The sequence below is a fragment of the Silurus meridionalis genome, chromosome 6 (assembly GCF_014805685.1).
Source record: "Silurus meridionalis isolate SWU-2019-XX chromosome 6, ASM1480568v1, whole genome shotgun sequence".
Taxonomy (NCBI): domain Eukaryota; kingdom Metazoa; phylum Chordata; class Actinopteri; order Siluriformes; family Siluridae; genus Silurus; species Silurus meridionalis.
Window position 1 is genome coordinate 21,238,940 of NC_060889.1, and position 15,475 is coordinate 21,254,414.

The 15,475-nt window shown below is 38.6% G+C and overlaps 1 protein-coding gene across 4 annotated transcripts in view; it reads left to right on the forward strand.

Annotated features, from left to right (window-relative positions):
- Positions 1-546: 546 nt before the first annotated feature.
- The window catches only part of zgc:109889 (uncharacterized protein LOC553542 homolog), a 34,727-nt gene continuing 19,798 nt past the window's right edge, over positions 547-15,475 (forward strand). For 3 of the 4 annotated variants that reach the window (XM_046852440.1, XM_046852442.1, XM_046852443.1), the window contains exon 1: positions 547-773. The gene's annotated coding sequence lies outside the window, so the exon portion shown is untranslated. The remainder of the gene's footprint in view (positions 774-15,475) is intronic. The other variant, XM_046852441.1, reaches the window with a different exon arrangement.

A 15,475-nucleotide genomic window follows, 5' to 3' on the forward strand; every position in this document is an offset into this window, starting at 1 on the left:
CTATTCCTTGGTCTTCCTCTTTTTTCCTTCTTCCTGGTGGCTCCATCTTCAGCATTCCTCTATCGATATACCCCATGTCCCTCCTCTGCACATGTCCAAACCATCTCAATCTCGCCTCTCTCACCTTGTCTCCAAAACGTCCTCTATCCTCTGTCCCTCTAATAAACTCATTTAAAATCCTTGTCACTCGCAATGAAATTATTATTATCGTCGTTGATAATTACCATTATGTAAAACACTTTGTAATATCCTCATATCTGTCCAACTAACTACATACAGTTTTGATTCATCTGTCTTTCCCAGTGCCCTATATTACAACTACAGGGCCTTTTATCCTGTAATTCAAAATATAGTCCAATACCACCACCTACCGTATTTTTTAAAATATAGCTTTAAACATATTTATATATAATTTTTCCCCTGAAATATACAGTTCAGTAGCATCAGCCTGCTCGTCTTGTGCTCCCCAATGTACAGCTGGGTGGTGGTCTGGCGCTTCAGTGCTGCGCATGCGCGAAGCAGTGTGCTCGGCTCGGGCAGAAGAGTCGACGCTGCCAAGGAAACACACACGCAGATAGACTCAGCATCACACACACACACACACACACACACTGTCAAATGCCTGCTATTCACATCAGCTTAATGCGAAAACCGTGCAGTCTTGGACTACAGGAAGCGATGTGAGGAAGAAGAAGAAGAAGAAGGAGAAGAAGAAGAAGAAGAAGAAGAAGGCGTAGTGAGAGATCGGTCAGTATAAAGTCTGCAGCGGGAAGGTAAATAAAAATGGCCATTTATTCGCTTTTATTTCTTTTCGGCTAAGCAGCTAATGCTAACCTCATACTCTACATGCTCCTCATGCCTGTCGAAATGTGTCTGCTATTTCCTTTCACTCCAAATGATCGCTATTATTATAGATTATTCTGCATTACTCTATAATTGAGCATTGCATTGATCAAGCATAAGGCGTAAGAACGTTACCTTTTTATTTGCTTATCATTCAAACAGTCCACTGACCTTAGATCCGGGTTTCAATATACGCCCTGATTATTCGTTCTGATGTATTTGAATTACATAAACATATTTATTTATTTTCTTTCGAAAGCTCCGGTGAACGCGCGTGATCGCTCCGCTTTTCTACTGTACGCCGAGCCGCTGTATCGCGCGCGCACGCACGCACGCACCCCCCGCGCGCACGCGCGCCCGTAGTAAATATTGTCACCTGCGCGCGCGATCGCAGCTCGTGAGCGCGCGGCGGCGGCTCCTGCTTCCTCAGCTGCTGAAGCCAAGGTGTGGACTGCGTCTTCGAGTCACATCCACACATCCACAAATCATACACACTTTATGTACTGTGCAAAAGCTTTGAAGGCAGTTGTGGGGAAAATGCTGATAAGTGAGAATGCTTTCAAAAAACAATTCATTCATTTTGATCCGTTAACAAACATGGGAAAATAATAAAAAATGCAAACCCAAATCTAATCAATATGTGCCGTTGCTTTCAGCTTTAGCTTTCATTTCTTACCTTTGCACCCAAAGTCAGGAGTTTTGTAGGATAGGGGTGTATGATTAATGAATGATACCAAGCAGGTGATAATTGTCATCAATTTTATATAAAGGGTTTACATTTACAGTTCAACAGTTGACAGACCCTCATCCAGAGCGACACATTTATTTCACTCATAGCAGCTATGTGGTTAAGGCCCTGCACAGGAGTGGCATCTTGGGATTTGAGATGTGTGGCTGGTATTTCACCTCGCAACCTTCAGATCCAAAGTCTAAATGCCTTAACCACTAAGTTACAACCTCCCCAGATGGTTGAAACATTTCCTGAAACAGAAACAGCTGTGTAGGAGGGTTAAACCTGCGTGAAGAACAGCCAAACTCTGCTACTAAGGTGAGGTTGAGGAAGACAGTTTCATGTCCCATGTCCCAGGTCATTGCATCAGCAAGGTCTCTCCCAAGCAAAGATTTCGAAGCAGACTTTGTGTTTAAGATGTTCTGAAAGAACAATGGGAGATGAGATGAAAGACACATCATGCTTACTTCCCTTCAACCTCGGCAGATGTCCAGCAGTGACATCAGCAAAAAACTGGCGGAAACCAGTGAAACTCAAGTACACTCATCTACTGTCTGGAGAAGTCTGGCCAGACGTGGACTTTACTGTAAGAATTGCAGCCAAAAAAAACATTCGCTTGACATGGAAACAATGCTCAGTGACTCAAATATCATTGAAAACATAGGAACTGGTGAGCAGAAAGATGGCAGCAGGTGCTCTTGTTTGCCGAAGAACTGAAAAGCGGTACAATAATGAGTGTAGGCAACAGTGAAGCATGGTGGAGGTTTCTTGCAAGTTTGGGGCTAAATTTCTGCTAATGGAGTTGGTCAGGATTAATGGTGTCCTCAATGCTGAGAAATACAAGAAAATTCATTGTGCAGTACCAACAGGGAGGCGTCTGATTGGCCTCACTGCAGCCTGACAATGATCTCAAACATACAGCAAATGCCAATTTGAACTATCTTTAGCGTTGAGAAAACAGAGTCCTGGAAGTATTAGTTCCAGGAAGTATGATTCGAAGAGACAGAAGGATTTGAAGCAGCCCACATCCAAAGAGGTTTGCTGAGTTCCTTCAAAAACTGTGTACCTAGAAGAATCGATGCTGTTTTGCAGGCAAAGGGTGGTCACACCAATATTGATCTGATTTCGATTTTTCTTCTGTTTAATATGTTCACTGCTAAAAATAAACTATTAACACTTTTCTTTTAGAAAACATTCTCATTATGTTACAGCTCATGAATGATTTGTTACGCATTGCAATTGAACCTTGTCCTTGTCCAAATCCTTGCTCTTCACTTAACATGAAATACTTTGTCCATTGGGACTTAATCAGGACAAGAGGACCTTTCGACTACTTTCTTAAAGCGTTTTAAAACCGAGATGTTTTAATAGAAAGGAAGGCCATATGGTACAACTATCATCTCACAGTATCATGTTTGAATTGTTTAAACGGTTTAACAGTGTATGTGGGCAGCACCTGTCAATTACATATTTCAGTATTTGAAAAATGGATGGGTTGAAATAAAAGATATTATGTTATAACTAGATGTGAAGATCAGAAAGGTGAAATTTGAATCTATCTGTTTTTGAGCGTGTCTCAGTCAGCTGTTAACTAGTTCGGTAGTCAGGATACTGATCAGGAAATCGGATGTTGTAAGAGCTGTTTCAATCACAAAACTCCTTGTGTTTAATTATTTAAAAACAAAAATCTATTACTAGCCTATAAGTTTGAAATTAGAAGTTAGTTAGTCATGCTGGGAGAAACTTCTTTAGGTCTTTAGGGTCCCATTGTGTACTAAACCAGGCTCCTTACCAATGCCTGAACTCGTGTACTCTGTATGATTATTCATGACCTAGAGAGATGATTCAATCTCACCTATATTCATTTTTTGATCTGTAACTGGAATCTTTGTATAGCAGAAACAAAATGAGCTGACCTTGCTGTTCCAATACTTTCTAATAGGAAAGTATGTGCTTGTTTAGAAGTGAAAAAAAAAAATTGTACAGTTCATTGTAAAAGTATTCATACCCCTTGAATATTTTTACATTTTGTGAAACACAAAGTATCGCATAATTGTGAAGTGGAAGGAAAATGATACATGGTGTTAAAGTTTTTTTTTTACAAATAAAAATCGGAAAAGTTCGGTGTGCGTATGTATTCATTCCCTTTTTTCTCTGATACCCCTAAATTAAAATCCAGTGCAATCAACTGCCTTCAGAAGTCACCTAATTAGTAATTAGAGTCTACCTGTGTGTACTTAAATCCCAGCATAATTACAGCTGTTCTGTGAAGGCCTCAGAGGTTTGTTAGGGAACATTAGTAAGCAAACTGCATCATGAAGACTAAAAAACACACCAGACAAGTCAGGGATAAAGTTGTGGAGACGTTTAAAGTAGGGTTAAGTTATAAAAATGTATCCCAAGCTTTGAACATCTCACGTAGCACTGTTCAATCCATCATCGGAAAATGGAGAGTATGGCACAACTCCTAACCTACAAAGACATGGCCGTCCACCTTAACCGTCATGCTAGTCAAGGCGATCATTGATCCAAGAAGCAGCCAGAAGCCCCATGGTAACTCTGGAGGAGCTGCAGAGATCCACAGTTCAGGTCTTTCCACAGGACAACGATTAGTCGTGCTGCACTCCACCAATCTGGCTATTATGGAAGAGTGGCAAGAAGAAAGCCATTGTTGCCAAAAAAAATAAATAAGAAGTCCCATGCCATGTAGGGGACACAGCAAACATGTGGAAGAAGGTGCTGTGGTCAGATGAGACCAAAATTTTACTTTTTGGCCAAAACGTTATGTGTGGCAGAAACCTAACACATGATCCACATCGTTAAACATGGTGGTGGCAGCGTTCTGCTGTGGGGATGCTTTTCTTCAGCAGGGACATGGAAGCTGGTCAGAGTTAATAGGAAGATGGATGAAGCCAAATACAGGGCAATCCTGGAGAAAAAACCTATTAGAGGCTGCAAAAGATTTGAGACTCTGGCAGAGGTTCACCTTTCAGCAGGACAATGACCCTAAACATACAGCCAAAGCTACAATGGAATGGTTGAGATCAAAGCATATTCATGTGTTAGAATAGTCCAAGTCCAGACCTAAATCCTATTAAGAATCTTTGGTAAGATTTGAAAATTGCTGTTCACAGATGTTCTCTATCCAATCTGATTCAACCGGAGCTGTTTTGAAAAGAAGAATGGGTTTTGCAGTAGATGTGCAAAGCTGGTAGAGACATACCCAAAAAGACTGGTGGTTCGACAAAAAATTGACTTTTATCTAGAACAATTATTTTTCTTCCACTTCACAATTATGCGATACGTTGTGTTGGTCTCTAACATAAAATCCCAATAAAATACATTCAAGTTTGTGGTTATACCGTGAATCTATGTGAATCTATTCAAGGGGTATAAACACTTCTGCAATGCAATGTATATATGCATATCGAGGTACAATTGATGAACTTTTGAGAAACAAGGAAAGGGTTTAGTTTAATTTAGCGAGTGTAACGATGGGATAATGATAATGATGATGATGATGCTGATGATGATGATGATGATGGCATCATATTGCTGCTCCAATGTCTGTTTCTCTTGAGAAATTTTGAACCAGGATGACTGTGTTTTCTGGAGTGTTGCTTTGGGGGGGCATCTCTGGAAAAATGATCTAGTGCTCATTTATATGACAGGAAGAGAAAGCAGCATGTGGATCTTTCCAGGAATTCTGTTTTGTCCTTTGAGAGAATGTTACTGAGAACTGGTCTTCTTTCTGAGCCTTACATTCTTATAAAATAGGTCAATGTAGAACTCCGGCGTTTTCATTTGTCAACCCAAGCTTGTAATTTCACAGCATGTGATAAAGGGCAAAAACATGCCTAATTTTGGCTCATCAAACGTCCTTAATTTTTTACCCATTTTTTTTTTTATTGCCGTTTGAGCACCAGACGCTGTTATTAATGTGCCTTTGACCACCTCTGCCCCATATTGTCATCGCATGTGGCTGTACGGTGACACAACCTGCTGTCTCTGTATGAGATAAACAGCATTGTCTTTTAGCTTTTGCGTTTGCTGTGAGCAGCCTAAAAAGCAACGTGCTACAGTGAAATAACATGGTGTCGAGTCAGCATGGTGCAGAACAGGAATATCCCATTGTTATCCCTTAACTAGCTGTTTGTCTTTCACCCACAGATGCACATACACTGTTTTCACAGTGTCATGAGGATTATAACATCCTCCAAAAATCACTATTAGTTCATGAAACAGAGAGTTTGCTACTAGAATGAAGGTGTGCATATAGGGATTGTAATGTCACAGGGTTTTTTTTTTTGTAGGTTGCTGGTTTTTGGATGCTTTTCTTGTTTATTTCTTACATACCCACACATTCATTTATATCCAGGCATGCTGAGTCAGCAACCCTGGGCAGCAGCACGTGATCAATACCACTTTGCCGTGGGAAGGAGTCTAAGCACTAGATCATTGGTGATCATGGATGGTGTCAGTCGACCGATTCATGTCGTCAGTTTCGGCTCAGAGCTTGTAACAATTCCATCTGTGCTTGAACACTTAACAGACCAAAAAAAAAAAGTTAAGTTTGACAGCTGACCCGTTCTTCTGCCTCAGCTATTAATTATAGACGTGTGGGTTTGGGATGATTAACGCCACAGCCACGTGTGAAGCTTTTTCAGAGTTTATAATTAGGTCAGGTTTATGCAGAGGCTTGTGATTTTAGCACATCCATGTGGCTCTCACACCACTGACATAAACTGTGCTGTACTTGGGGACAACATGAGCAGTCGGAGAAATAAAAGTTCTTTTTCCTATTTTTGCTTTTCATAGGATTTAAGGTATTCATACAGATTTTGCTTGATCAGGTACAACAGTTAGAGGCCTGAAGTGTATCTATTATTAGATATATCTTTTTATTTAAACACTTTTATTTCAATTGGCTTACAAATGAGCAATATCACATGAACAAGAGTGAGATTGTGGCGAATATCAGCACAGCTGTGTTTCAACCGTGATTCTGATTCCTGTAGAAGCGTAGATGATTTGGCCCAGCACTCATTATGGCATAACATGATGACTTTCTAACATTATGAACGGAGAAGTGAAAAACACTGATTATCTCTTCATCATGGCACCTGTTTTTGTTGGGATTTATTAAGCAGCAAGTTAACATTCTGTCCTCAAAGTCGATATGTTTAATGGTGAAGTTTAACTGATTCACTGTCTCATATATCTACAGTATATATGGGGATATAAATCAAGTGAACATTTTGTCCTCAAAACTGATGTGTTCGAAGCAGGAAAAATGGGTAAGAATTTGAGTTTGACCAGGGCCAAATTGTGATTGCTAGAGTCAGAGCATCTCCAAAACTGCAGTTCTTTTGTGATGTTCCTGGTCTGCAGTGCTCAGTATCTATCAAAAGTGGTCCAAGGAAGGAACATTGATGAACCGGTGCGATGGGCGGCCGAGGCTCATTGATACACGTTTGGAGCGAAGGAATGTAATTTTTTAAATAGTTGTTTTATTTTATTCTTCTGTAACTATGTTGTGAACTATACATGCATATATATACACATGTGATACATCTTCAGGAGACAAATGAAGTAACAGCATAAATTACATGATGATGTAAAAGGAAGTGCTGGATGGAGGTTTGCAAGCTCCTACACTGCTGTGTATGAAACTAAGTGGCAAGGTATCGCCTCTGCATCCGGCTGTGTTGGTGATTATTTGCTCATGATTTAACCAAAGATCTGAGAGAATGCCAAAGCTGTGTGAACCTTTCGGTATTTCTATGATAATGAAGTGGTCTGAGAGAAAGAGTTATCTGAGGCAAGACAGCTACTTCCCTTGCTTTGTTCTCCTTTAGAGGGACCCCCCACCACCACCTCCCCCAAAATGTGTATGGAACCACAATACTAAGTTCTTAAAGTTGGACTTAATGACTGCAGATCCAACAGATGAGCTACTGTAGCTCAAATTGCTGAAGAAGTTCATGCTGGTAATGATGGGTAACGAATGGTCAGGACTGTTTGGGCAGGACAAACACGATATTAGGCAGATGGTCATAATGTTATGCCTGATCGGTGGCTGTAACGTTGCGTCAGATCGGTGTATATCAGGTTTGTACGATCATTCACGCCTAAATTCATTTTGACATTGAAATATCCACATGATGTTATTTTTTGAGAGAAAACAAGGCACCCAGGACACAAGGGGGAAAAAATCCACACGGACAGCATGCTGAGGTCAGCACTGATAATGATGAACATTAAATAAAGAGTTGTTAAGACCAAACATATGAGTCCAAAGCCACAGACCTGGTCTGTATTACTGAAAAGAGAGCAGGCATGGATTCATCCTTGTTTGGTCTTAGTGTCATTTTTGGCTTGTCTGTGTCTTTCACTGTCCTCAGCCGTGCCCTCATTTCTGTTTTTCCCCCCTTTTATCAGATCTACTTTCCACCCAGGCTTCTCTTTTCCATCACTCTGATGCAATACTGCTGGAAGACATATGATTCTGTCATGCAGGAAAGCGAATTGATGTTGATGTTCCTTTTCCTAGTGACAACAGTGGTTTTGTATTTTAGCAGATATTGCATTGCTCATTTGAGCTGATCCAGGATCAGGCTTAGCCACTGTCCCACTGACCTCAGGGGAGTTATGGCACTGTAAACCGTGTCATGTGAGGCAGGTGTGATCCTGATTAACCGGAGTGAAAAATCGAAACTAAGAAAATGGCATCGTTTGTAATGCTTACTCATATATCCAACTATTTTACCAGACTGATTTTAATATTACAGCTAAATCCAGTACAAGCAAATATAGTCCATACTGGTGAGTATTGCGTTTTGCCATTGCTAAACTAAATTTTATGTAGGATTGATTTCAGAACACTGTGTATTTGTAAGCACGTATAAATCATGCACATACTTTTTCTCTGACACTGCTGAAAGCCCTGCAGGGTAAAGTGGATGTAGATGCAGATCTGACTCTAAGCTGGAGCTCAACCAGGACGGTGCACAGAGGGGAATGGGGACATCGGCGCTCACGTGGGCCTCTGCTAGCTTGGAATTGTGCTGAGGCCACCACATTTGATTGTGTTTGACAGGAGGGCAAAGGAGTAGGAGGGATAGAGGGAATGTTAGTTTTATAGCAATGTTTAGATGTTTTTGTGTTGTATAGAAGTTCAACTCATAGTTATATGAGTCAAAATGAGATGAAATCATAGGTAAAATCATATGAATAACGTTCCAATACATACAATAACACAATATTATGCCAAATATACTTGGGCTGCAGCTATTGGTTCTTTTAGTAATCGAGTATTCTACTGATTATTCCATCGATTTATGGAGTAATCGGACAAGAAGTACTTTTTCTTTATTAAACACCAGTACTAAATATATGAGAGCCTTGTCTTTCCTTTTTAGAAAAAAAAAACAAATAAAAATATAAAAATCAATTCCAAATTACTTTAAAAGAAAGGGTAAACACACTGTATGTATTTTAGTTTGAAATGATCCAAAACCTTGGAGACTTTCTGCCCTTTGGCCCTGAATCGTCTCTGCTGTTTCTCCCCATTTCTCCATTTTTCATTCTGCAGTGTTTTCTGTGTTTACCTGTCCAGAGCGCCCTAGAATTTAGCAGGTGGTGCATCAGTAATAAATGTCCGTGGAGAAACACAATGCTCTGTGCGTAGTTAAACGAACTAAACGAAGCAACAAGGCAAAATAATTGTTTTATATATAAATATATATTATATATATTGAATTAATGGAGCTCCTCAAGGAATCGTTCCAAGCCCCAAAATATATATTTCAACCCTCTGATTAATTTGAAAACATGCAGTAAAAGGTGACAATCCAGTAAGAGGCCATTTGCAATCCTTTGTTCACAAAAGAAAGACTAGGTAAGACAAGGCAAGTTGTGTTTTAGAGATTTAGTTAATCTCTTATGAGCTTGTAATGACTGCTGTTGTTTTCACTTGTGAAAGTATACTGTTCTGTTCTGCAGTGAGAAATTAAAGTAGACATGATAGTATAGCCTACTGCTCTTTATATGATTTATACACACCATTGTTTTAGTTATACTGTATATTAAATAGGGTTGTCAAAATTAACGTGTTAATAGCACGTTAACGCAAATTAATTAGCACGCATTTCTGTTTGATCATTTTTATAATTTATATAATATATAATATATTTGTTGGACTGACGTCTCAAATCAAGCACCAAAATCTGCCATGGTGTACATATGCGCCAATTAAAACCGTCCGTGTGGAAACATAGTTTCATAGTTCTGTTTGGTGTCGATTTGTGTCATTTAAAACACCATAATTACTTAAAAACATTTACAAGAGTATTTAATCTATAAATGTTAACAGGCCTGTCTGTTTGAGCAACTGGCTTATCGCAAAGAAAAGAGAAGTAATGGGAACCTGGTATTTCTGTGTTTTTTTAAGTGTCTAATAGATATTCACAAGTTCTTCGAAAAACATCTATGATCTTTGAAACATGTCTAGTCTTCAGGCTCTATGTTGAGTCTGGTTCCACTAATAATAAACATACATTTGCATGAAGCATCCATACTTGTCCATGGGCATGTTGATCAGAGTATTAAAAACTTGAAAAGTATTCATTTGAGGTTCATTTAGAACAGATAAAGATCTGCGATTAATTTGTGATTAATCATGATTTAATTAATGACAATCATGCAAACAATTGCAATTAAATATTTTAAATGATTGACAGCCCTAATACTGAAGATTTAATGTTAGAATTCATGCTTAGTTCATTGGCAGATTAACAAAGCAAACTAACCAGATGTTCCAGAGATCCCTGCTGTTTCCAGGGCTGCAACAACTAATCAATAAAATCATGCATAATAAAATTCATTGTCAATAAATGCCATTATCGATTAGTTGGGCTGCTCAAATTATGGGAAGATTACATAGCCACTTGCGAAAATGGCAGACAGTACAGGGTCAACTGGCAGCAGGAATAAGTGTGCGTCCCAAGTCATCCAAGGCATGAGCGCATTTTATATTAAACGCAACAAAGAAAACTGTAACCTGGAAGTTATGCAAAGCGGCGCTCGAGTGGCATTGAAGTACCACACTGGTGTCCCGGATGAAGGTGAAACATCAGCACGGTGAGCAAAAACCTGTATAATCCTCATCATGTGAAAATGGTACAGTTTAATGAAGTGCGATTGTGTAAACTGTTTGTTTGTTAACTTCTGGACAGTCGCACTGGATCTGTTCTGTTGTGACTCGCAAGCATCAGGTTGCATCAGCTCACTCGTGACATTCAATTAAACCGGTGCGAACAAACATTAAATCTGAAAGCAGCAAATAACTGCAGCAGTAAACGATTACATTTTTAGTCACTGTTGTGGTTTTCAGAGAATAATTATGCATTTGTACACCAATGCACATTTTGTTCTTTTAAAAAAAAAATTAATCAAGCCTTTTCGCTTGCTGCGTTTCCATTCTATTCTCTTTTATAGCATTTTCTGCTACAACAGTAATTTATCTGTTTTCAAACATGATTAACTGCAGCTTTACTACATTCAAACGCTGGTTTTCAATGTTTGTATATTTAACTTGTGCATTTATCATTTAATTATTATACAACATTTTAATTAATTTAAATGCTTATATCTTCACAACTGAACAAATTGTCTGTATTTTTTTCACAAACATTTTCAAACTTGTTGTATTATATTTTATATTAATTATTTTAAGCCTGGTTGTCAACTTGCCATCTGCAAAATACAATACAAATGTTGATTTACACAAATTGTTTTACATTGCTTATGCAAATGCTTATGCAAATTATTTATATATTTTTTTCAGAAAGAAACAAGCATGAGTGAATTTGTTAAAGGAGAAATCCCTCTTGCATCCCTCAACAAGCAGCTACTATAAGCTTTAAAATGTCTACATTAAAGATGGTTAAACTCAATATGTCGTTTTTTCTATTTTTTTAAGTACACTTTTATACATGAATACCTTGAATTTGGGTTTTATATAGTTATAATTAAAACATCTCATAAAAAATCGTCCGATTTATCAAAATAATCGTTAGTTGCAGCCCTAGCTGTTTCTTTCCCAGCTTTATTTCTTTGTTGTGTTTGTACAGTCAGGAACTAAAGAAACCACAGGTTGAACCACACGTTCCACAGGAGCAGCCTGATTCGTATTTGCCACTTTATTGCATTATAACTTATTTGTGAAGAATTGATAAAATCGTAATTTATGTCACTGTTGATAGCTAGTCTGCCACTAGTTAGTGTGAACGTAGCTTAAGACAAACTGAATATGACATATTAATACACAGATGCTCTATGCTCAAATAGATTCATTGACCTTAGTGATTGTGTCTGCCAGTGAGTCTTTATTCAGAATGGTTTAATTTGATAGTAGCTTATCATACAATGGTTAAAAAAAAAAAAAACGTATCAAATTGTGGTGCAGTGCAGTTCTGGGAACCACCACACTGAGGACCTTAATGAAGCTTGTGAACGTATAGAGTCAAAGTTCAAAAATTTAAACTGAACACGTTTTTATATTCTTCAAATTCAAGAGCGTTAGTTCAGACTTCAGTCCTGATCCTTGAGAAAAGATGATGTGTCTTATTTGGTCATTTGTAGGCAGCGTGTGTTCTCATGCAGTCTCCTGTCTGTCCGAGTTTGTGTGTGTTTAGGATAACCAATCTGTGTTTTCCCCCTTCTGTATGAAGCTGCTTCACACTCACCATGTTTTATTCATAATCTCTCACCTTCTTATAATTTCCTCCAATTGCTGCTCTGTAAGAATCCCTCTTCTGCTCCCTGTCTCTTACTGTCTCTCCACCTTTTTCTGTTCCGTCTCTCTCTTGCTCTTGGTCTCTGTCGCTTTCTGTCACTCTTATTATGCCTCTCTCTCTCTCTCTCTCGCTCTCTCTCTATCTCTCTCTCTCTCTCTCTCTCTATCCACTCTGTTTTCTCTCTCAGTTTTTTTTGTAAGTCTCACTTTGTTCTCTCTGTCTATGTGACTACCTTTCTGTACATTGTGGTCACTGTCCTGTATCTCTCTCTCTCTCATCTATATTCCAGATCTTTCTCTCTCTGTCTTTCTGTCCCTCTTTCTCTGTCAGTACTTTTGTCACCCTATTTTTGATTAAGCAAAAGAAAAAAAAGGCATGAAAAGAAACCATGGTAACATTTTCTTCCTTGTCTCTTGGGGCAGTTTTATGCGTATTTGATTAGAAGCCGGAAAAAGCCATCACATTTTGCTTGCATTTTGGCTGAGCTAGAAGAGAGAAGAAAGAGAGCAAGAGAGAGAGAGAGAGGGGAGATTCACACATCAAAGAGCCTTTGCAGAAGCCATGGAAAAAGGGGATCAGGGAAAGGCGGGGGTTTGGGAATGGTGCCATTCAAATCCATTCGTCTATTCTTTGCTGTTTTGCTCCAGTCGCTTCTACATGCCACACGGTGCACAGAGTTACAGGCTACTTGCTGTGTCGAAACACAGAAAAACACATGCATGTTGCACAGGAAATGTACTAATTGGTAACTCATGATCTTTAATGTCAATTGTTTTTTTTGTGTTTAATGAATAAAGGTGTGCATTTGTTTAAGATACTGTTGTTTAAGACTTTTCTGTTTTGTAAATCTAAATGTATTATATTTGGAACATGGCACCTTTTGGTTTATTCAATGTACTGTACATGTGAGCAAAAATATTGGAACTGATTTTTTTGAAAGGAAATAAAACCTAATATTTGTTTGCATTTGGTTACCTCCTTCAAGCTTGAAACCCAATGACATCACTACTCTGTTGCATTCTTCTCCTAATATTCTTTTCTGCAGATTCTTTTTGTTGTTTTTTTTGTATGGGGGTGTATATCTATTTTTCAGGAGGTGAAATGCTGCTCAATTAAGTTAAAGCCAATTGATTTATCCAGTCTTTCACTTTTCCCCCTGTTGAAGCACTTTGTTTGTCATGAGTTACACCAGTAATGAAGATTAGTAAACCTGTCCCAGAAGAGTCATGCAAGCCCAAGCCGTTATCCCACCACCACCTTTTACAACTGATGAGTACTGTATGTTGTGGATCATAAAGAGATCCTTTCCTTCTCCACATTTTGAACAATTTCTTCTTCTTTTCCTAGCTTCAAAATGGTTTGCTTTTCTCTAATATACATCTCTCTATTATCTTCTTTTTGGTTTATTATTTTTTTCACAGTTGAAACCAGGGGTTTAAACTATAATTTGACATTAAGTAGTATTTATGGTTTAAAGAATCAATTTGACAGCCCACACTTGGGCAGCAGGAAACATCTTGCATATTTTATTACTTTCACTTGGTAAATGGGTGAGGTCAATATGTAAAAGGATGTAAATATCAAGAAATTAAAGCTGAAATTTTGCTAATTTTTATCTTTTGATCTCAAATGAATTTAGTGTATAGCAAGAACAATAGAACTGGCATTTCAAGATGACTTTGGTGGGCTCAAGATAAAGAAAACAAGCGCAGCAACAATTTGCCCCCCCTCTTAATTAACCCATCCTTCTGTTACTTATAATACAGCTCTCTAATCTCAAGGCAGTCTCTCCAGCAAGTCATGATTACACAGCTCAGGCTCAGTGCTGTAGTGCTCACATACACAACCTAGCTGTTTTATTAATGAATCAACACAGTGAAATAAAGAGAAGAAAGAACAGGAAGCAAAGGAGAACTGACAGAACAAAGAAACCCAGTGTAAATATTTTATCCTAGGTGACTTGAATTAGTTATAACGCATTGTTGTTGAGGAACAGTGAGGTCAAATCAGTCACTTTTCTTTTTAGTGATGCTTTTATATTGAAGTGTGTATAAATCTAAAGTGGATGTGGCCTAAAAACTATTACCTCAGAAATACTGGAAGGTTCTGGAGAAAAAAAAACGTTAGAAATGCCAAAATTGCTGTGAATTATGGCTCCAATTCCTCATCTGTTTCTTGTGTACTTTGTTTGTACCTGTTAATGATATTTTCTAACTTACTTATTCGGTTCTGACTCCCAAAACATAAACAAACTGCTAGCCTAATTAAAATTACTGTGGCCCTGACAGGGCACTTACTAAGGATATGTAGTGCAGAGCCTTTCAACCTACTTTATTTGTCCTGAAAGCTGATTATCTCGCTAAATCTTTGCTTACACTTACAGCTTTTTTGTTGCACCCTGTCTAGTCTATGCCAGATGCTTCAAAAACCTCTCTGGCACTGCTTTATTCTGTATACTAAGCCAAATTTGGATCCATGTCCCACATGACCACCAACCAGGCATAACATTATGACCACCTGCCTTTTGCTGCCAAAACAGTCCTGACCCATCGAGCATTAACTTCATCAATTTAAGTTACAGGAGCTTGTCTGTTGGATCGGACCAGCCTTTTTTGCTCTCCACGTGTATCAATGAGCCTCGGCCGCTCATGACCCTGTCGCCCGTTCAACACTGTTCCTTTCTGGGACCACTTTTGATAGATACTGACCACTGCAGACCGGGAACATCACACAAGAGCTGCAGTTTTGGAGATGCTCTGACCCAGTTGTCTAGCCATCATAAATTGTGTCTTCTAAAACTCGCTCAAATCCTTACGCTCGCCCATTTTTCCTGCTTCTAACACATCGACTTTGAGGACAAAATGTTGACTTGCTGCTTAATATATCCCACCCAATAACAGGTGCAATGATGAAGAGATAATCAGTGTTATTTAGTCACCAGTCATAATAATGTCATAATGTTATTTCTGATCGGTGTATATAAGAACTGGGCAAAGTACAAATAAAAAAGTAGAAAAATCCAGAAAGTCTAGATTTTACAGATGTCATTGATTTGTCTAAGATGCTATGGCGGTGAAGTGTCACCAGCAGCGGCCAATTTTAA